The sequence below is a fragment of the Cryptotermes secundus genome, unplaced genomic scaffold (genome assembly GCF_002891405.2).
Source record: "Cryptotermes secundus unplaced genomic scaffold, Csec_1.0 scaffold2245, whole genome shotgun sequence".
Taxonomy (NCBI): domain Eukaryota; kingdom Metazoa; phylum Arthropoda; class Insecta; order Blattodea; family Kalotermitidae; genus Cryptotermes; species Cryptotermes secundus.
In genome coordinates this window covers 92,059-113,553 of record NW_019742012.1, presented here as the reverse complement: position 1 = coordinate 113,553, position 21,495 = coordinate 92,059, and the positions used below count along the sequence as shown (strand labels likewise).

The window sequence follows — 21,495 nt, the reverse complement described above, 5'->3', positions numbered from 1 at the left end:
ATATTATTGTCTCGTCACCAGATTGCAAGACAAAATCAGGGGGTAATGGCCCCCCCCCGTAGTGACTGACGCAGTTGCGAAACGTCAGATGCTCCTTCCGATAGGAGTTATCTGTCAGATGGACTCCACGAGACTGTCTGAACCAACGCTGTGTATCAATCACATATCCGGCTGGTTCATGTCCAGAGTCACAAGTGACTTGATACAGATTCTAACCGCTCACTTCGTTGGGTCCTTTACGTTGGTCTCCACTTATCCGGGTCCTCTCCTTCCTTGTGCTGCGATTCACCTGCACCTCTTTCTGGACACCTCCACTGGAGTCACTGCCCTCCTCCTTCTTCTCGTGGATGGCGAGAAGTTAGGTGAGAAGGGAGGAGAATTGTGGTTGTTGGTGCTGGTAGGCGGGAGTCCGTTCCTGGGCTACCATTAGGTGTCTCGCAAGTAGGGAAAGACGGGAGTATCTGGGTTCTGCTCTGTAATTGGTAGAAATGAGTTCTTATCCCGGGATCTTATAAGGGTCTGGCTCGGGCAGGGCAGGAAGATTCTTACACTACAGTCACAGACTACAGACTTTTGCACTTAGTAATTATTTAATTCACTCCGGCTCGCTGAATACAACGGAATCTATTAATAACACTTATTTGGATTTTAACTTATGATACTTTTACTAAAAGGACATAGTTGTAATTTGTGCCTGACTTGGCCGAAAGTTGGATGCAGACTCCTTGAGGTGGAATGCACGCTCTCTGAATCCTGAGGTCCACGAACCACAGACTCCAAGAGAAATCCACTCCTCCACTTTGCCATTGGTTAAGTTTTCAAACTAGGAGTTTCCCTAAATTTGGGAATTTCCAATCATGTTGCTTTGCTATGTGATTCTGGCAGTTGCTGACCTGACGCTAAGGTTGACAGCGACTTGATGCATTAGGATCAGAGGATGAGGCTCCGGCCCTCCCACTTCTAAGTTATAGCTGTTCCAAGCTGTCAGCTCTCAAATTCTCGAAGACTTTCCGACTTCGCCGAAACTGCCAGAATTCCAGGAAAGTACCAGATGTTACTTCCTGTCCACATAGCAAAACTTGAACTATGTCACTTCTGCGTGTAAGAGTTGGCTATCTGCCGGATCTCTTTGTATATACGTGATATTAACTTAATATAGATTTAATTAATACAAAATAGTCCACCAATTAGGATGAATGGTTACAAGATTCTCCTCGGAATCTTTCAGAAAACTTTGCGTCTTGAGGGCAAGGAATGTTACATAGCCGAAGGTTGTTATCCCAGTCTCGGCGTGGCGCTTTCTCATATGTTCCCGGCCTTCTTCAATGCAACGATTTATTCGTAACAGAAAACCCCCAAAACGAAAAAAAATCTTTGATTACAAACCAGAACAGTTTATGGCCTGTATCCTGCTTCTGATAAACAGAACTGATACATTCTGACGCGGCTTGCTTCTAATATTCCTCGAATTGGATTCGAACCAAGAAAGGGGCCTTTAAAAAGGAGGGGCACAAATTCATAAAAATGTATATATCACTTTCATGCAAGTAGAATTATAGGTAGTTACTATAGGATTCTGGCGATGGTGTATAACACACTGATATATTGGGTTTTCGGACTTTATCCATCGTCCTGGTTTTTAAGATAACTAATAAAAACACGACGTTTCGGAAACTTGATCTGTTTCCGAAACGTCGTGTTTTTATTAGTTATCTTAAAAACCAGGACGATGGATAAAGTCCGAAAACCCAATATATCAGTAGAATTATATTGTACGGAATAAATAAAAAATTCAATTCCTCCACTGGTCTGGGAAAGCATGAATTTCTTGAGTCGTGGTATATTGTAGTTGGTCAACCCAACAACAGCACACAAACTGTAGTAGGTCCAGGTCTTTCGGGTGTGCTTGTTATCCGATAGAAAAAAAAAGATAATTAAATAAGCCCATTGTATATTTTCAGAACCGGAAATTTATAGGAATTAGTTAGACACCCCAATTGAAAATAACGACATTTCACACGCCTGTAGCATGGGAAGCACAGAAGCTCAATTCAACGCCAACCATTGTGTCAGCGTGTTGTTGACATAAAGCTATAACATTCTTCAGTCTTGCGTGGGTAACATCATCAGACTGTTGTAATGTATGGGAAGACGAACTTAACATATCCTTCAGCTCCGCGACCTTGCATGCTGGCCAGTCATTACGCACTTCGATGCTGCTTATTTCATGCCAGTTACGGAAAGAGAAGTGACGGGTTCCTTCAAGGCCGGAAAGAGCTGGATGGACGCAAAGTTACGTCCGCAACATCAGTGTCTTGCAGAAACCCCGATTTATTAATCGAAATAAAGCCGCACAACAAACGTCAACCACATGACGTTATGGAAAATAATAATTATGAGCTATACGGGAATAGAGGAGTGATTGCTTATCAAACGACCATGGCCAACAGGCCAAATATATGACTGTTACCTGTAACTGAAGATTAAAGAAGAATTTTCTGGTTCTTAACGTAGCAATAAGTTTAAGCAGCAATGTTAACAAATATGCGAATTTGGCACAAAATATTAACGATATGTGGCGAATGAAAGAGATGACAAATGCAATATATCAGCAGTGTGAATCGTCCATAAATAAGAATTATAATTGGAGAAAATGTGTCGTATAACATAAAAATCTGGTCTACTGGATACAAAAATATTGCAAGTTATTACTACATAATAAGGAGCTTCATAACTTGCACTTTTCGCCAAGTATAATTAGAACGATCAAGTCAAGAACGGTAATATTGGCAGAGCATGTAGCACGAATGAGGGCAAAGAGGATGCATATAGGATACTGGTAGGAGAGTCAGAAGGAAAGAGACCACAAGGAAGACCAAGACGTAGGTGAGTGAACATTATTAAAATGGATCTCAGAGAGGTAGGATGGAGTGGTATGGATTGGATTGATCTGGCTTAGGATAGGGACCGGTGGAGGGCTCTTGTGAACACGGTAATGAACCTTCATGTTCCATAAAATGCTGGGAACGTCTTGAGTCGCTGCAGAATTGGCGGCTTCGCAAGGAGAACTCAGCTCCATGAGTCAGTCAGTGATTAGTCACGTACAGAGAATAATTATTCTGTAGTACAGGGTGCGTCAGAGAGAATGGATGGATTTCACAGGGCAATAAAATTGACAAGGCTTCATCAAATCCAAATTTTATTGTTACCATCAGATTCGCCAATACATGCAGTTTATTTGTGGAATACAGTATCATCCTTATGACGTCCTTGGCTTCTGATACAGACGTCGAGGCGTTTTCTGAAGTTATTCTTCACTCTCGCGGTCATTATCTGGAGGAATCGCCGCGATTTCTTCTCGAATCGCCGTCTTCAGCTCGTCCAGTGTATGTGGTCGATGTTTATAAACTTTCGCCTTCAAATGGCTCCAAAGGAAAAACCGCAGGGCTGAAGGTCAGGCGAACGTGCGGGCCAAGGAATGTCACCGCGATGCGAGATGACTTTAGATTCAACCTAGGTTGAACCTGTGGCACGAAATGAAGCCACCCACCCCAAAATTGTGTTCCGAGTAGGGATCCTATTGCGACGTCCAAGCCGAAATGAGTGCTGAAGGCTCGTTGAGTGGCGATCACAGACCCTATTTTTCAAAAACGTCTCTACGACGATCGCACGCTGTGCACCCGACCACTCCATGTTACCAACTAAAACTGCATACTCCCGCCGACCCAACAGTCGCCCTCCCTCTACGACTCCCCCCGTCACGGCGTAACGGTGGCTTGAAATCCAACCATCCTTTCTGACGCACCCTGTATTTTTAACAAAGTTCCGAATAAACGCATTAAAATCCTGTGTAAACGTGAATAGATAAAGATAACAACAGAAACTTTCATCTGACTTAATCCTTCCAGCCGCACTATGGCTCTGGGGTCGACACAACCTCTAAGAGAACTGATTACCAGGAATCTTCCTGGCGGGGTACAGGGCGGCCGACGAGTAAGGCAGACAACCTCACCGCCATCTGTGAGCCGCCTGTCTAAAAATGTGGGAGCCTCAACGTCACACAACTCTATGGGCTTCCATGGCCTGTTACAGGGATAGCTTTACCTTTCTTTGCCATTCATATTACTCTTATTACTGTTGCGTTTTATTTCTGTTTCTTCTGGTTCTCACCTATATGTTTGTCCTTCAAATTCATATCACACAAAGACGTAAGTCAAGACTAATTTTTGATCAATATTGAGGTCCCCAGAATTACTGGATTTTGTACTTTTTCCATCTTCCAGTATTATAGAAAATAGAAAACACGACGTTTCGAAAAGTGGATCTGTTTCCGTCCTCAGGTGAGAAGGGGAATACACCTAATCAGTTGGAACCCTTAGAAAGAGCTAATGTCAGTCACTGGACCAATGATTGAGACTAGCTCTTTCTAAAGGTCCCAACTGATTGGGTTATTCCCCTCCTCACTTGAGGACGGAAACAGATCTAGTTTCCGAAACTTCGTGTTTTCTGTTTTCTAGAATGGACATATATGTAACGCATAAGAGGATGAGAAATATGTACGGAATATTGTAGGAAGAGACTACTTAAAGAAATTTGGGAGTAAGGAGGAGGATAATATTGAAACGGAACTTAAAGAAATACAGTTGGAGAATAATGATGCAGTACAACAGGAAATTTTCCATTAAGGAATAATATCTATCGTAAAAACGCGCAGTATTATTTGTAGTTTTGATTATGTACATACTTAACTTATTTACACCTCTGTTCTGCGGTTCTCTAGGAACCTGGCTGTCCCTAACTACAGATGCACATTCTTCTCTATTATTCGCATATTTCTTTGTCACCATCTGCTCACGGTCAACTCTCGTGACTTCTGATTCCCTACATCATCACTCACTCACTGGTCCACATACCTTACGCGAAACTTCCATCATCATCTCATTTAACATAATTTTGTCCCTTTGAGTCACGGACCATGCTTCATATTCATACACCAAAACCTAGTTTAACACTCATCCATGATATGTATGTAATGGCCGTCTTGTAGTGCACTCGGTTTCACATGTCACTTCACTACATGTTTCGGCAACAGTGTGCTATCCTCAGGTGCTTTATTTACGCTAAGCTATTGCGTTGCTTGCCATCACGTGTCTTTCATAAAATTATTAAAATGTACATTCTTCATCAACTATAATACAATTTGTATACACTAAAACTTGTTAAGATTATTCATCTTATACGTCTTAATTCAAACTCGCGTATTGTATGGTTCTTCCGCTATGGGAGTCGTTTTTCCTATATTTTTTTGTATACTGTGTCTTGAGATGTGTCCTTCCTTTTTGGCTGTAATTGCAACCACATCATTCAGTATTTCTACCACACTCAAAATTAGTTTCCGTCGGTTTCTTTGGTCTTCCTTTTACTCTTTTATCTGCATTTTCGTCATCTGTATTCTGTCAATACAGCATTTCAATCTAACCTCATGGAGTAGTAATTTCTCCAATTCTATATTTGATCTTAAGTTTCACATGTGTTTCAGTAATACCTTTTGTCTAGCCGTGTACGTCGAGCTAAGGATCATGTTTCTTATTTCTACTGCTTGCATTCTTTTGTCCCTAATAGCCCCACGCCCATGCCTCACCGGTATCCTAATTTGAAACATGAGACACAAAACCTTCTATCGTAGTGTCTGAAAGTAATCCTCTCACGCACTTACATGCTTGTCTATTACAAAATTCTGCCCCCCCCCCATTTGGCTAAATATGAAAGTCCGTAAATAAATCTAGTATAATGAAGCTCACCTTAGTTTCAGTGGTCCCGCAGTAGTGGCCTTAATAGCAGTTTACAATCTGTGGATTCCTTATCAGTTTTTATGTCGTTCCCCTGTAGGGCTGGTATTTACTCAAGCGCAGTGCGTCCTTGTCACCACGGCACGGCTCTTAGTTGGCCTGCGGATGGAGGAGGCGGCCTCCAGACAGGAACGAAAAAGTTAAGGTAAACTTGTTCCTGTGCTTAATTAAGCACTACGCCATGAAGATGTATGGGGGAATGGATGTGTAGATCCACGTAGTCTTGACTTCGACACTAGTTGAGGCGAGTAGCAGCGAATATATTAAATATGTAGTAACTGACAGACAGCAAGAGGTGGTCCTCCAGCTTTGGGGTTGGGCGTGAGGCTTGTTGGTAGGAAGGAAATGCATGTACGTGTGTGTGGAACTGCACAAATATGTCGCTTGTCAGCAAACGGCAGCGCAGCAACGAGCTCCCAATTTATTTTTCGTTTGCCGCAGCTGTTCCTGTGCTTTCTGTTTTCACTATTATAATCTGATAGCATGCAGTTAGCCATTCCTTCTCCGTTCACAACAGCATGAGTGTTTGTCACGTAAGCGATTTTTCTCAGGACTTGGAGTTTCCGGGGACTGTGAGGCCGCTAGTAGCAGCTTATTTAGTTTATACTTAAATCCGGCATTGACGCCATCGTGGCTCTCCCGATTCCTGCACATTCTGTTTTTGCACGACAGAAGGTGTTACACACATTAGGAATTCGGCTGCGAAGGTGAGTTTCTGAATCTCTGAGCTTCCAAGGATGGCCGGTTTCTTCCACTAGCTTGTAGGACGCTTGGACCGTTTCAACGGTTAGGATAGCGGAACGAGGTTCCTGTATGCAGGTTTCTAGTAAGAAACCTCTCGTTTCATGTTTTCATTGGGTCAAGTAATATTGGCCACTGGTACGCAAATAACGGCACTGGGACTCCATGGGTTTCCATTCATTGTATGTTTCGCATTTCGGTTTACGGTATTTGTTCTGAAAGAAACGTTTCGGCTTATTGTCGAACGAATATTGATATCAAAGCATAAAAACTGCGTTGTTCACTATTGTAAACAACAGGACAGATGGAGTGGAAGTTATTTAAAGACCCCGTATTAAGTACAGAGGGGGGCACTCGGTAGCGTAGTTGGTTCAGGCACTATGCTACAAGCCGGTAGGTCACGTGTTGGAGTCCCGATGAGGTGGATTTTTCAATTGACCTAATTCTTCCAGCCGCACTATGGCCCTGGGGTCGACTCAGAAATAAGTACCAGAAATCTTCCTGGGGGGTAAAGGGTAGCCGGCGAGTAAGGTCTTACGCCATCTGTGAGCCGACTGTCTACGTTGTAGGTATTGTGGAAGCCTCGACGTCTCACAACACTATGGGCCTTTACGGTCTATTACAGGATGGCGTTACCTTTTACGAGTACACTAAAACACAGTTTCTCTCACTATTCTTGTTTTATGTGGTATCTGCCCCTCCTTCCCCCGTACCCTGGGAACATATCCACCTATCGCCGTCGTGTCACCTTGACAACATGAAATGTAAACATTTTAGCGCCGAAAGGGATTGTCCTAGGTAAAAATATTCAATACTTGATAAGGAAACAACGCTCCCTTCTTTACAGTTCTCCGTAATTTGCCAAATAAGCAACACCTTCTATGGTCCGGGACTGTTGGTACACCTCAGACATGACTGGTAAAATGATAAATGAATAATTAATTGGAATTGATCTGAAAGGAAGCGGCATTGGTCTGTTTTGATATGTTATTCCTATATTTGCTCTGAAGTCTGTAGATCTATGATCTACAGGCAAAGATTTCAATCTGACATGCAAGCAGCAGGTCAGCCAACCACTCAACCGCGACGTGTAGTGAGGACACAATGGAGGAGAAGCTATTTAGATCCGTGACAGCAATTTATACAATAGATGAAGCGACGTCCCCCCCCCCACTCAAGATATATTTTTTTTATTGAAGGCATTTTAATCCTAAATCACAGAAATGATAGCATTGGACCGCAAAACGAAGATGCGACTGGTACCTCAAGTCGAAATTCTGCAGTTATTTCTTAAAAGTGTTCATCGAAGACATGGAAATTCATAATTTCATGAAAGATCATTGTTTTCCCTTCCCTGTGATATTTAGCGAATTAAAAATTCGTAATTTTAATATCGTGACGGAATATGACCATTTGCAATGCATCGCTTCGGTAAATACCACCTAAAAGCCGGAATAATGGAGGCAGACACGGAATTATCCATTTGCTAGGCAAATGGTTTCCGAGACAACGAATTCGTGAAGAGCAGCAGTAGAACCCCTGGAGGCGGTGATCTCTATTCTCTTCTCTGGCAGTTATAAAAGGGAGTTCATTCGTGAATTCGAGAGATCTTTCTTGCAGCATTCGTAAGGTAATTCAAACAGTGAGCAGTGATTCCTTGTTCCTCATTCGTCACAGTGGAAGAGAAGACGCTCGTGGTCCAGTAAGGAATGGAGCGAGTCGTACACAGTCATTGGCTGTGGGCTGTTATAATTGATTTTAATTGTAAAGAAGTGCCAATAAACTAAATCATCAGATCCAGAACCCATTATTATGCGTCACGCAACCCCTAATAAATGACAATATGAAACTGCTATTCTAACCATAGGCGGACTGAAAATTCAGTTATCAGAAGCAGAGAATATAGACCTCTTGAGAAAATGATGGTAACCCAAGTGTTTTCTTACCGTCAAGTCTTTCAAAATAAAATGGCTTATGCACCTTCCATCTCTCTCATACGTTCCAAATGTATCGCCTATCCTATTCTCCTTCGTTAGATTAGCGTAATAATATTCCGTACAAGAGCCGGGGGTAGGGTAGTTGGTAGAGCGACTGGCTAAGGGCTGGACGTTTGAGTCTCGGTGGGGGCTAGAATTCTCACTTCTTAATGACGTCCAGATCAGCATTGGGGTCCACCCAACCTTATATCCAAAGGGTACCTGGGGCTCTTCCTCGGGGGTAAAGCGGCAGGAGCGTGAAGCTGACCACTCACCTCCAGCTAGAAGCCTAGTCCCTCTATCGACTGAGCTAGCTCCAGATTTTCTAAGAACTTCTGAATTTTTGCTACGCAAAGAACTGGGCTGAGTACACTCACACAAAATTGCCTTTCGGGGTGCTGTGTGTGTCAATTTGCTTATAGCTGCGTTCCAGAGAATTCGAAAGTGGAAAGTTGTTTCTTGATGACGCTAGTGACCGCGAAAACACCAGTCGCTTTATGTAACTACACAGTAAATCTCTGCTCTTCCAAAAGCGAAAGGCTGTGAGCTATCGCAAATAACAGTATCAGTGTTGCTTGATACTGCATAAAAATGGAATTTAAAGATTAATAAATCGCAATGCATTTATCACGCTCGATTAGGTTTCTGCACGCTTCCGTATCTCGGATCATGTCCGTAAGAGCTCTCACTACTTTTATCATGCCCTCACTATCATGCACGTTAGATACCACGATTTTGTTATCCCTGTAACAGGCAGTGAAGGTCCAGAAGTTTGTGAGACGTCTACGCTCCAATATTTTCTACACAATCAGCTCACAGATGGCGGTAAAGTTGTCAACCTTAAGCGCCGGCCGCCCTTTACCCCCCCNCCCCACGCGCCCCGCGCCCCCCCCCCCCCCCCCCCCCCCCCAGGAAGTTTCCTGGTACTCATTTCTGTTAGAGGCCGAGTCGACTCCAGGGCCATAATATGGCTGGAAGGATTAGGTCATTGGAAAAATCAACGACCTCAACGGGAATAGAACCCGTCCGGCTTGTACCATAGTGCCTCAACCAAGTATGCTACTGAGTGCCCTCAAGTTACCACGATAAAATAATACAAAAGTTTCGTTTGTCCCCCATAATTTTGAAAAAATAAAATAATAACAATACAAATCAATGCGTAAATATGGCCGTTAAGTTCTGAAAAGGTGCTTAAAATTATTCTAAGTTCCCAACTTTTGGACTGGCGAGTTTAATAGTTTTCCGCGTTGATCAATTTTCTTGTATTAAAGACAATTTTGTATTAATTTTGTGATATTCTCTAATGCGACACCGCGTAGTCTGGTAGAAGGTTATCAATGTTTAGCGAGGACATACTGTCCTAACTTCAACATATCCCAGATGACTGCAGGTTTAATTTAAAATTACCTCTAATACGAGGAAACCTACTAAAGCGAATGCAAAATAAAAATCGAACTTCAATCATAAAATACTCTCCTTATTGAACATTCACCGTTTCTGCCCATGTAATTACGTTCCTTACTGTGTTTTGTAGAATTCACTGAAAAGAAACATATCTTTCACATAATCCCTACGTTGACAACATAAGCTCAGAAAGCTTTGTCTGGAATACTGGAATAAGAACAGGGATTTCTAGTAGAACTCATAAGCCTACTTTCATTTAAAACTTCCGGCCCTACAAATCCTGTTGTTATTTCTATATTTATTTTTTATTAATAGACGCTATCAAAAAATTATATTACATAGCATCGAATGGTACAACGATTGTGAACAACTGACTTAAAAGGGCGTGAAGAAAACATTCATGGAGTATTGTGAGACAATATGCCGGAATTCCTCAGGAAGGACTGAGGAGAACCATGAGAAACCACAGCTCGTGTTGTTAATGTCTTATTCAGAAAATGAACATTTGTAATTCCTACAATAAAAGCCAATTTAACTCGTGGGTCAGCCTCCTAGACTCTGGTAGGCGGTCATAATATCGAATCCAAAACAAGAGAGATTGTTGTTGCTTCTTGAACAGTATTGCTATTGTTACCACCACATCGGAGGGTAGCTGCGAATATGCTGAATAACCAATCGCGGACAGCCGACAAGGGGTGGTCCTCCAGTTTGGGTACTGGGTGTGGGGCTAACAATTCCTCACCGTAAAAAAAAACAGCTTACTGCCAAACGTCACAAATGGCTTTTTACTTGGACGGATTCTTTGGAGAAGAAAACTGCATAATGAGGAGCTTTATAACATATCCTCTTTGCAAAGTATAATTAGAATTATGAAGTGAAGGAGGACGAGATGGGCAGGGCTAGCAAAAATGAGGAATAATATAAATACATATCGGATATTGGAGGGAAAGACACAAGGAAAGAGACCATTAGGAAGACAAAGATGTGGGTGGGTGAACGATAAAATGGATCTTAGAGAGACTGAATGAGGTGGTATGGACTGGATTGATAGGGACTAGTGGAGGGCTCTTGCGAACACGGTAATGAACCTTCGGGTTCCATAAAATGTTGGGAAGTTCATGAGTAGCTGCACAACTGACGGCTTCTCAAGAAGGACTCAGCTCCATGAAGTTAGTTTAATTTATTATCATCACATCATCATCATCTCTATCATTCTTATACGTCTTGGAAGAACTTAATGTTTAAGCACCGTTTATGTCTATGTTACGTGTGTCGGATGCAACCACAAAATTTTTCACCGCCGATATATACCTGTTGACTAATGAACAATATTAACGTACAAAATATGTAGGTACCTATACCCATAATCTGTCTTCATAACAAGTTTCTCAAACCTAGCTTCGCTGATTTCTATTTGTAGTTATAAAACTGAACACCAAACGCAGATTTCATACTGTCTCCATTTTGTGCTTTTACATTCTATAAAAAAAGGTGCGTATATTTCCTAGATATCTTCTTTTTTTAATGCTAGTGGGGTGGGACTAACTCCCTTGTACTGCGGCCACTTCTGGCCTATTGTACCAGCCCCAGATGATAGGTGAGGGTGATTGTGGAGCAATTAGTGGAATGAAGTTTGACAGGGGAAACCAAAGTGCTCGGAGAAAACCTGTCTGAGCGCCACTTTGTCCACCATAAATACCACTTGACCAGACCCGGGATCGAAACCGGGCGGCCGCGGTGGGAAGCCAGCGACTAACCGCTTGAGCTACGGCACGGCCCTTCCTAGATATCTTAGCATACATCACATTAGGACAATATATTAAAACATTCCTAGTTTCGCTCCCACATCACAAGTTCGTGCGTTCACTATGCCGTCATTAAAGACTGCATGTAATTGGTATATACATGTAGATTCTAAAGAGTGTTTTCCATTTTCTAGAATACCGGACCCTGGAAAAATAAAAAAACCCAGTAATTCTGAGTGCAATATACATCTTTGGACTGATCTATAACGGCATAACGCCCATTCCAAATTTCAGAATTTATAATTGGCGACACACACGCAAACGCACACACACACACACACGCACACACACACACACACACACACACGCAGTATGGTGACGTCATAAGCCTGGTTTCTTTCCTTCGGAATAAAATTAGGTTAAACAGAGGCGAATGACAGAAAGAAGAAAGGAAGGGACGAAAACTGAAACGAAAGGTGAAACTGGCTACTGCTCGTAAGAGTGCATCATTACTCTCTGTCTAGACAATTGGATCATAGCGTATATGCTATATATTTTTTTTTCCTTGGCACTACAGCCCCAGTGGGCCTAGGCCTACCTCNAGTATTCATTATTTAGAGCTCTATTTTAAACGGAATTATCCGAAATTGATACTGTTTATGATGGTCGGATTCCGGTTGCAAACAGGTGTAATATTACCGATCTCTACGATATCGACACTGACGCATGCGCGCTGTGTTGTGGTGTAATGAGGTGACACTAATACGACAATGCTTAATATCCGGGAAGTAACACCGTACATGAAGACTGCACGACCTACAAGCTTCATTGGATCTTTGCTATCGGAAAAAGGCTCAACGAAACATCATGCAGGATAGAAGAAGATAGTGAGGTCTGTGAATTCATTTCGGGATGATGAATGTGATGATATTGTCATCGCATTTATAAACACCACAAATGGCTGTCATCAGGCAAACTCACGAAACATAAACGCGAATGGTTATATAATAGAAATAGTATAAAAATGTTCAACAAGTCTGTTAACGGGCACTCCTGAAAAAGTAAATATTGAGAAATGATAAGAGTTAATTCGATATGTTATCAGCAAAGAAATGGTACACAAATGTAATTTCCTGTTACGTGGCACGCATTAATATTTTTAGCAATAACAAATATTTTCCAACAGACAAGATATGACCATAGCCACTTCTAACACGCAGACTTCTATCATATGAACGAATATGAATCCTCGAACACCTTCGCAAAGAAAAAGTATGCCTGAGGGTCACTGGAGTCACTCGAAGGTCAAAGGGCAATGACACTTCCAGCAAATTAAAGAGGACATGTGTTTATCGATATGTCGAAATGTCTACTTTCTATAGAAGACAACATCGATAATCGCCGCCGTCAAGCGGTTAGCATATATATTTCGTATTGTGAGTGGTTTTGGTTCTACTCCCATAGGTCGCATTTTCTGTTCTTCGCCAATTCCTCATGATAAATGCGAGTATAGTGCTTTATAATCTATCACTATAGGTTCCTTGCACATCCTTCTAGATTTATTATTCAGTATTACCATCCATTCGCCGGTCGCGGTAGCCGAGTGGTCTAAGGCATGTACTGTCTTCGCTCGCTTGGAAACCGGGATCGTGGGTTCGAATCCCACTCAGGGCACGGATGTTTAGTTTGTGTGTGTGCGTTTTTCTGTGTTTGTGTAGAGGTACAGGCCTTGCGACGAGCTGATCACCCGCCCAAGGAGTCCTACCGAATGTGTAAGATCTAGAAAAACCGAAGTGAACGGAGAAGTTCATGCAGGTAGGCCTAGGCCCACTGGGGCTGTAGTGCCAAGGAAAAAAATTACCCTTCATTCAATGTTACGTCACAGTCGAGAAACCTTCCTTTAAGCATGCTAAGAAACAAACACAGCAAGCCGAGGAAAACAACGTCACAGTCGGTAACGCGGCGTTGATTCTAAGCCAGTATCTCCTGAACTGAAGTCTAGAACATTACTGCTACACAGATGTGATCAGTATATATGAATATGAGGAAGGCTAAGTTAATTAATGGGGAACTGAGGAAAAGAACGAACGGTTCGATCAAATTGGAGTTCAAAACGTTAACGAAACGAATACAAAGCACGAAAAGTTCAATTGAACTCGCATTTTTTGGGGGGGAAATACGACGTAGGAACTTATCAGTGTACGGCGGAGATAAGCAGAAAATTCATGCACATGTTTGTTATTATCCATCCCATTTATCACACAATTCTGTCCTCCATTCCTCGCTGCATTTGTTCTTCTTGATTCGAAATATTTTCTTGTAATTTATTTTCTTCCCCCTTACACACGAGAAACGATGGACTGCGCCTTGTTTTAAGATGGACTCGCGTTTATGGCCGAAATATTCTGAGCATGAGACGTGTCGAGGGGTGCACTGAATCTCATGGAGGGTGTTTTCAGCACTTCATATAATTTTTTCGGAAAAACGTTGATATGGACTTTTTTTCTTATTTTGGTATGTGGAACTCGTACTCAAAATTTGTCCTCACCATTCAGTTTCACTTTGTGTTTAATATCACTGCATGCAAGTACAGGCACGCATGATTCTGAAAATTGCATTATTCTTTGAAGTCTCTTTACTGTATTGACTGAGCATCTACGAGTATTAATGAAACGATTAACGTTACTAGGAACTGTGGTATGAGATTGAAGCTGCAACAATAAATTTGTATTATTCATCTTTTTTTCATAACTGGTGGTGGTGGTGGTGACGACGATAATGATGAATTACCGAAGAATGTCGTCTTCGTGCATTTTGACGTTGATATGTAAATTCTGTGTGAATAGATGGGTGAACAGTATTAAAATGGGTCTTAGAGAGATGGGATGGGATGAGATGGGATGGAATGGATTGGATTAGTCTGGATCAGGATAGGGACCAGTGGAGGGCTCTTGTGAACACGGTAATGAACTTTCGGGTCCATAAAATTCTGGGAAATTCTTGAATAGCTGCAGAATTGGCGGCTCATCAAGAAGGGCTCAGCTCCGTAAGTAAATATGTAAATTCGGTACATACATAGCAGGATACACAAAGTATGCTTGTTTCATGATGTATTCTTGTAAGGCTGGGGCCTGACGTGTGTATATGTTACGGCGAGGAAGCACATTGTATAGCGGGATGTCTAACAGGGAGGCGGATAATGGATAACAGCCAGCTAAACACAAACACATGATACAGCATATAAATTACGAAGATAGATAGACTGATTTTCTAGTAATAATTTTATTAACACCAACATAAATTGAAAATTTATGGACTATATCCGAGAGACAGTCTGACTGAATGCATCTGAATCCAAATCTGACCTTTGAGTATGCTCTTTCCATGGTCCATCTTCCCTAGGATGTTCCTGTGCAACCAGTGGCCTCTGAAGGTATCCATGTCATTTTCCCAGAGGCTGTAGGACAACTCAGGGTACAGTCGGCATTGTAACCTCATGTGGAACATGCGCTGATAGTCTGGTGTGTGGCGGTGATTGCCGTTCGTTGCTACGTATGTTTTAGGGATGGTGGCCTTGGCTAGTATTAACAGGTAACTGGTAAGTTTGCCGCGCCATAGCTCAAGCGGTTAGTCGCTGGCTTCCCACCACGGCCGCCCGGCTTCGATCCCGTGTCTGGTCAAGTGGGATTTGTGGTGGACAAAGTCGCGCTGGGGCAGGTTTTCTCCGAGTACGTCGGTTTCCCCTGCCAATCTTCATTCCACCAATTGCTCCACAATCACCCTCACTTATCATCTGGGGCTGGTACAATAGGCCAGAAGTGGCCGCAGTACAAGGGACTAAGTCCCACCCCACTAGCAATAAAAAGATAATGGGTAGGTTGTTGGGGAGTGTTATAGAGAGTGGAATGACCGTAGAGTATCTTCTGTAGTGGGTGGAGGCCTAGTAATTCGCTGAGTATCTTGGGTAAACGGTTTCAGAAGGCTATGACTGAGGGACAGCCCAAGAGTAAGTGGTCTACGGTTCCTGTTATTCCTGGTCACCAAGGGCAACAAAGACAGACCGGTGGGTAGACAGCTGTTAGAGGTTTTCAGTATTCCTACACATTTTGTTCTAAAATACAGATATTCTGAACACGACAGACTGTCATTCGAAATATATGAATTCTTGTTCATTTTCCCAGTTTCTTGGTGGATGTAGTTATGATTCATATTGAGTTATCTCTTGTGCACGCGGTAGCGTAGTTGGTTGAGGCACTATGCTACAAGCCGGAAGGTCGCGGGTTCAAGTCCCGATGAGGTCATACACTGGTCTACCCTTGTTTTATCTCCAGATGAACCTCTTTCTTATCGAATAAGCAGATTTTCCAGCCTGCATCTCGTCTTCTTTTATGTAAAAAGAAAACCAACTTCTGCTGCCATTTTTGTCTTTATGTGACGCTCAGTAAGAAATTTCTTCTAAGGCGAAACAGGTACAGGAAATGTTGTCCCCGTGCTTAATTAATTAATTAAGCAACACGCCACGAAAACGTATGGGTAGTGGAAGTATAGCCCACCATTCTAGCCCTCGGCACTAGACGAATGTGAGTCCTCGGGTTCATGCCTCAACAGCTTTACCCCTAGGCAAAGAACCTCCGGTACCCATTGGATAAGTGACTGGGTGGGCCCTAGATTCGGTCTGGACTCTGTGGAGAAGAGAAAGATATCTTGCCTCTATCGGAAATCAAACCCCGGCCGTCCGGTCCACAGCCTGTTGCTGTACGGATTGAACTATTCCGACCGGTCATTTCATCTATCTTCCAAAAATTGTACTCACCTGACGTGTGAAATGACTTACCCCCCTCTCTGGGTAACTATTACTAATAAATTCAACGTTGGCTACATTGCTCACGAAGCTCACATAACAATAGCCATTGAAAAGCAACGAGACACACTTGCTCCCATAACCTGAACGCGTACAGCCCATGCCTAGTTTTGGACAATTAAACGTTATAAATAACACGTTCCCGCCGTATATAGAAACCTCTCCCAAATTCAGAATTCCATGAAAAATATTAAGGTTTTTTTTTCTCTCTCTCCTTTCTCGACAATCAGATTGTACAATCTGCAAGTCAATGTGCTGATTGGTGTACAATTTAAGAACTAGAATACTAAGGTAAAGGTAAAATTGTGTGTGTGCTTACCTAATTAAGCAGTAGGTCATGAAGACTTATGGGAGAGTGGACGAAAAATATTAATTTCATAAATTCATTTTATAATTCCAGAAATATACACAAAATATTAATAACAGAAGAATTCAGCAGCAAATAAATTAATGTTTTGTTTTACGTACCTCGTGGATTGCTTTCCCACTGACCGCTTATCACTTTAGTTTACTCGACTGCTGCAAGATGTACCATATCTGTAACAATTGAACCAGAAAGCCGCAATTCAATTTAATTATACTCTGAAACAAATTTCTAATTACAAAGTTCTCAAACGTAACGCATTGTGTGACTGCCTTCAAACTGACCCAGTCTAATACATGACTTGAACGGCTTACGACGTGGTGCATGCTGTTGGATGCATGTCTCATGGACGGCACATGACGTCATACACACTTCGGAGGCTAGACTAGCATGTGGGTGGTTTTCAATTGGAATCTCCCCCGAATTATTTGGTTATATTATCTGTTTCTAGAGCGTTCTCAGTTTCTCTACTCGAATATTAGAATACTACCTTTATATATTGTCCGTGACTATTCCCAAACCATCAGCTAGCTGCAGCTACGTCCGATAAACTGTCAGTCTTATTGGATATGGTTTAAACAACGTCAATATCAGATAATCTTCTTTAAAGGTATAAGAGTACCTCTTTTTCAAGTTAGTGACAGACAGGGATGACATTTATCTCTTCATATTTTGTCTATTTTTCTTGTGAAAATAACTCAATTATGGACAAAAGAGGAAACCAACTATGTTTAGAAACTAGTCACATATCCGATGAATAGAATTGCTATGTTTCTCCCTTCTCTTTAATCCAAAGAAATTAATTTTCCTCATGCGTCCAGAACCAGCTCGAAGAAGTCCCAACAAAGAATCGAGCTTGTGTTACGTGCTCGCCTGCTGCCTCTAGTAGGCATATTGTGAAGTGATGATTGGGAAAGGGAACCGAAGTATTCAGAAAAAAGCCAGCCACATTTCCAATTTCGTCTCAAAATCTCATATAAGCTGTACTCGAAATTAACCCGGGCCTTTACGATGAAGAGCCTATGCTAACGGCCAAAACTGTGGCACTATAAGTAGGTTATTATTGGAGGGGGTGGGTTTCCCCATGCACCGCGACCAGTTTGATCTATTGTACGTCCCCCTGTGATATTCTACCGGTCTCTATACCCTACCGGTACGGGTGCGTGCCATCAGTCCCGACCCAACCAGCGAGTTCGGCCTCTAGTGGCTCAGCGGTATCTAGATGCTTCCCCCATCTACCAGAGGCGTTAGAGACTATTGTTGGGCGGGAAATGTTCTTCAATTTAGCTTAGAGGTCTCCTTGAGACATGAGGTTCTTTTACGTGCCGTAAAGCTACGATCCGGGACCCACGGCTTAAAGTTCCTCCCGGAAGACTTGTTCCCTGAATTTTTCCGCCCTTAAAAATTCCACGACCTCCGCCGGGTTTGAACCCGCGTACCTTGAGTCATGAAGTGGGAACGTTACCCCTAGATTACGGAGGCCGCTACTATAAGTAGGTTACTTAAATAACAATATTAGGACTGAGTTACACACTTACCTGGTTCTCTTTCGTCAAAAATTTCGAGAGAAATAGCAAAAAGCACGATTTCAAATCTAGCAATGTAACTACATGCTGTTCATATTCAGCAACACAAAGAACTTCCGTTTTGTTTACAGAAACACAGGCAAATGGTGAATTCGAATGTGCCACATTCCAGTCTGAGTGACAGCTATTATCGCCTTCATTTTTAAAAAGAGAGATAAGATGAATGATGGGAACTACATATCATGCGTCGTTTTCTTTATTTATTAGTGCACAAAAGAATCGATTATTATAGGTACTTTTGCAGATGATACTGCCATCTTCACTACCCACGACAGTCCAACCACAGCCTCCCCTCATCTACAGGATCATCTAGTCCTCATAGAAGCATGGTTAAATAAATGGAAAATCAAGGTAAACGAATCAAAGTCCACACAAACAAGTTTCACTCCCCAAAAAGGCGCGTGCCCGCCAGTGCAAATAAATCACATCAATATACAACCAAAACAACAGATCAAATATCTAGGATTAACCTTTGACAACAAACTAAACTAGAGACAACACATTATCAAGAAAAGAAAACAGATGGACCAAAAAACTAAAGAACTCAACTGGCCCATGGGAACAAAATCCCACCTCTCCATCGAAAACAAGTTACTAATCTACAATACAGTCATCAAGCCTATATGGACATACGGCATAGAACTCTGGGGCTGCGCCAGCAAATCCAACATCGCCATTATACAGCGTGCCCAGTCGAAAATACTCCGATCCATCACGAACGCACCAGGGTATGTATCCAACCACACCCTATGTACAGATCTAAAAACTCCTTACGTAACAGAAGTCATCCGAGATAACAGCACCAAGTACTTCGACAAACTAGGAAATCACTCCAACCCACTTCTTCAACCACTACTAAAACCTCACCAAAACCGAGACTCAAAAGAATTTGGCCACCAGAATTAAGGAACTGAGGAAAACACCACTGTTCCGCTCGCGCCGTGAAGAGTGCACAATAAATAGCTCTTATATTGTACACCAATCAGCACACTGACTTACAGATTGTACAATGTGATTGTCAATAAAGGAGAAGAAAGAAAATTAGTGCACAATAATGTAATCGCTGTTGTTGTTCTCAAGTCAGTTCAATAGCGGGCACAATAATCAGTTTCAAGAGACAACTTGGAGTTTTCCAATTCAAATAAACTTTCTCAGTAGGAAGAAGCCCCGGACATTCAGCGATTTCGAGTTCAGCAACTAAAAGTAAATTTGCCCCTGTGCTTAATTAGTTAAGCAGTATGCCATGAAGGCATATGAAGAGGTGGAGGTATAGCTCAACCTTTCTTCACCTCGGCACCAGATGCAACAGAAGAGTCAGCTTCACACTCTTGTGGCTTTACTCCAGGGGCAAGAACCACCGGTAATGATTGGACAGGGGGCTGGGTGGGCCCCAGAGCCGGTTTGGACACTGTGAAGAAAAGAAAAATCTTGCAGTACCTATAATCGAATCAGGACCATCCAGCCCGTACCTCGTTGCTATATTGACTGAAGAATCCAGTCATTACTATTATTAATTTTATTATTTGTATTATTATTGATAAATTATTTTTCATTCAATTATATTATTATTATTATTATTATTATTATTACTATATAAATTACCTCATTTTGTATTCTGTTTGCANTATTATTATTATTATTATTGTTATTATTATTATTATTATTATTATTATTATGCTGCCGCCAAAGAGATGGGTAAAGATCTCGACATTTGTAACCGTAGCCGTTTCTCTCAATCACATTTATGCCCATCGACCTAAGATTGTTAATAATATTTGTTCATAATTCTAACTCTTCTGTGTTATGTACTGTAGTTCTTAGTTGTCATGTTCTTCTTATCTATCTTCATCTTCGTTCGTTTACTCTTCTGTATTGATGCGTTTTTTCTTCCTGTATCTTGCCTGTAATTTGTCTCTGACTTTATGGTGTGTTTGTCCATAATGTATCTACACTGTACTGTGTCTGTAATTGGCCTTGTAATTGTTGATTCAACACACAAATAATAAAGGATTGAATTATTATTATTATTATTTGCGGGGGGGTACGCGGTAACGTAGTTGGTTGAGGCACTATGCCACAAGCCGGAAGGTCGGAGGATCGAATTCCGATAAGGTGGACTTTTCAATTTACCTAATTTTTCCAGCCGCACTATGGTCCTCGGTTCGGCTCATCATCTAACAGAAATGAGTGCCAGGAATATTCCTGGGGATAAAGGGCCGCCGGCACGTAGGGCTGACAACNATTATTATTATTATCATTTATTTGCTTGTTTGTTTACTTTTCTTCATTATTGTGTTTTCCCAAGAAATTGCCTGTAATTTATTTTTGACTTATAATGTGTTTGTCTAATGTCTGTATAATGTTACACGTAATTACTTTCATCTACACTGTGCTAAGTCTGTAATTGGCCTTGCGGCTGTTGACTTGGCACATAAATAATAAAGAATTGAATTGAATTATTATTATTATTGAACTGAATGCAACAATAAATTTAATAAAGAGTGTTATAGCCGGTCACGGTAGCCGAGCGGTCTAAGGCATTCACTGTTTTCGCTCCCTCGGAAGCCGAGATCGTGGGTTCGAATCCCACTCAGGGAATGGATGTTTGTGGCGTTTTTCTGTGTTTGTCTACAGGTAGAGGCCTTGCGACGAGCTGATCACCCGCCCAAGAAGTCCTACCAAATATGTAAGATCTAGAAAAACCGAAGTGAACGTAGTTCATGGAGGTAGGCCTAGGCCCACTGGGGCTGTAGTGCCAAGGAAAAAAAATAAAGAGTGTTATACGTGGAAAACTTTCGGATTAATTAACCCATATTTCATTGCTGATTAGTTCCTTGTTTACAAATTTTGTTATCCCGTCAAACGCGGCCTGAAGAGAAGCCCGTCCCTTCCAATCCCCAAGTGGATAATAATGAGCTAGCAAACTCTTAATTAATCAAAGTAGATAGCACACTCGGCATATCGACGAG

The 21,495-nt window shown here is 41.9% G+C and overlaps 1 protein-coding gene across 1 annotated transcript in view; it reads right to left on the bottom strand.

The window, feature by feature from the left end:
• LOC111873013 overlaps positions 1 to 21,495 on the bottom strand; it is a 105,230-nt gene that overhangs the window by 20,263 nt on the left and 63,472 nt on the right. Inside the window, exon 2 of the mRNA XM_023867364.2 lies at positions 17,045 to 17,113. The gene's annotated coding sequence lies outside the window, so the exon portion shown is untranslated. The remainder of the gene's footprint in view (positions 1 to 17,044; positions 17,114 to 21,495) is intronic.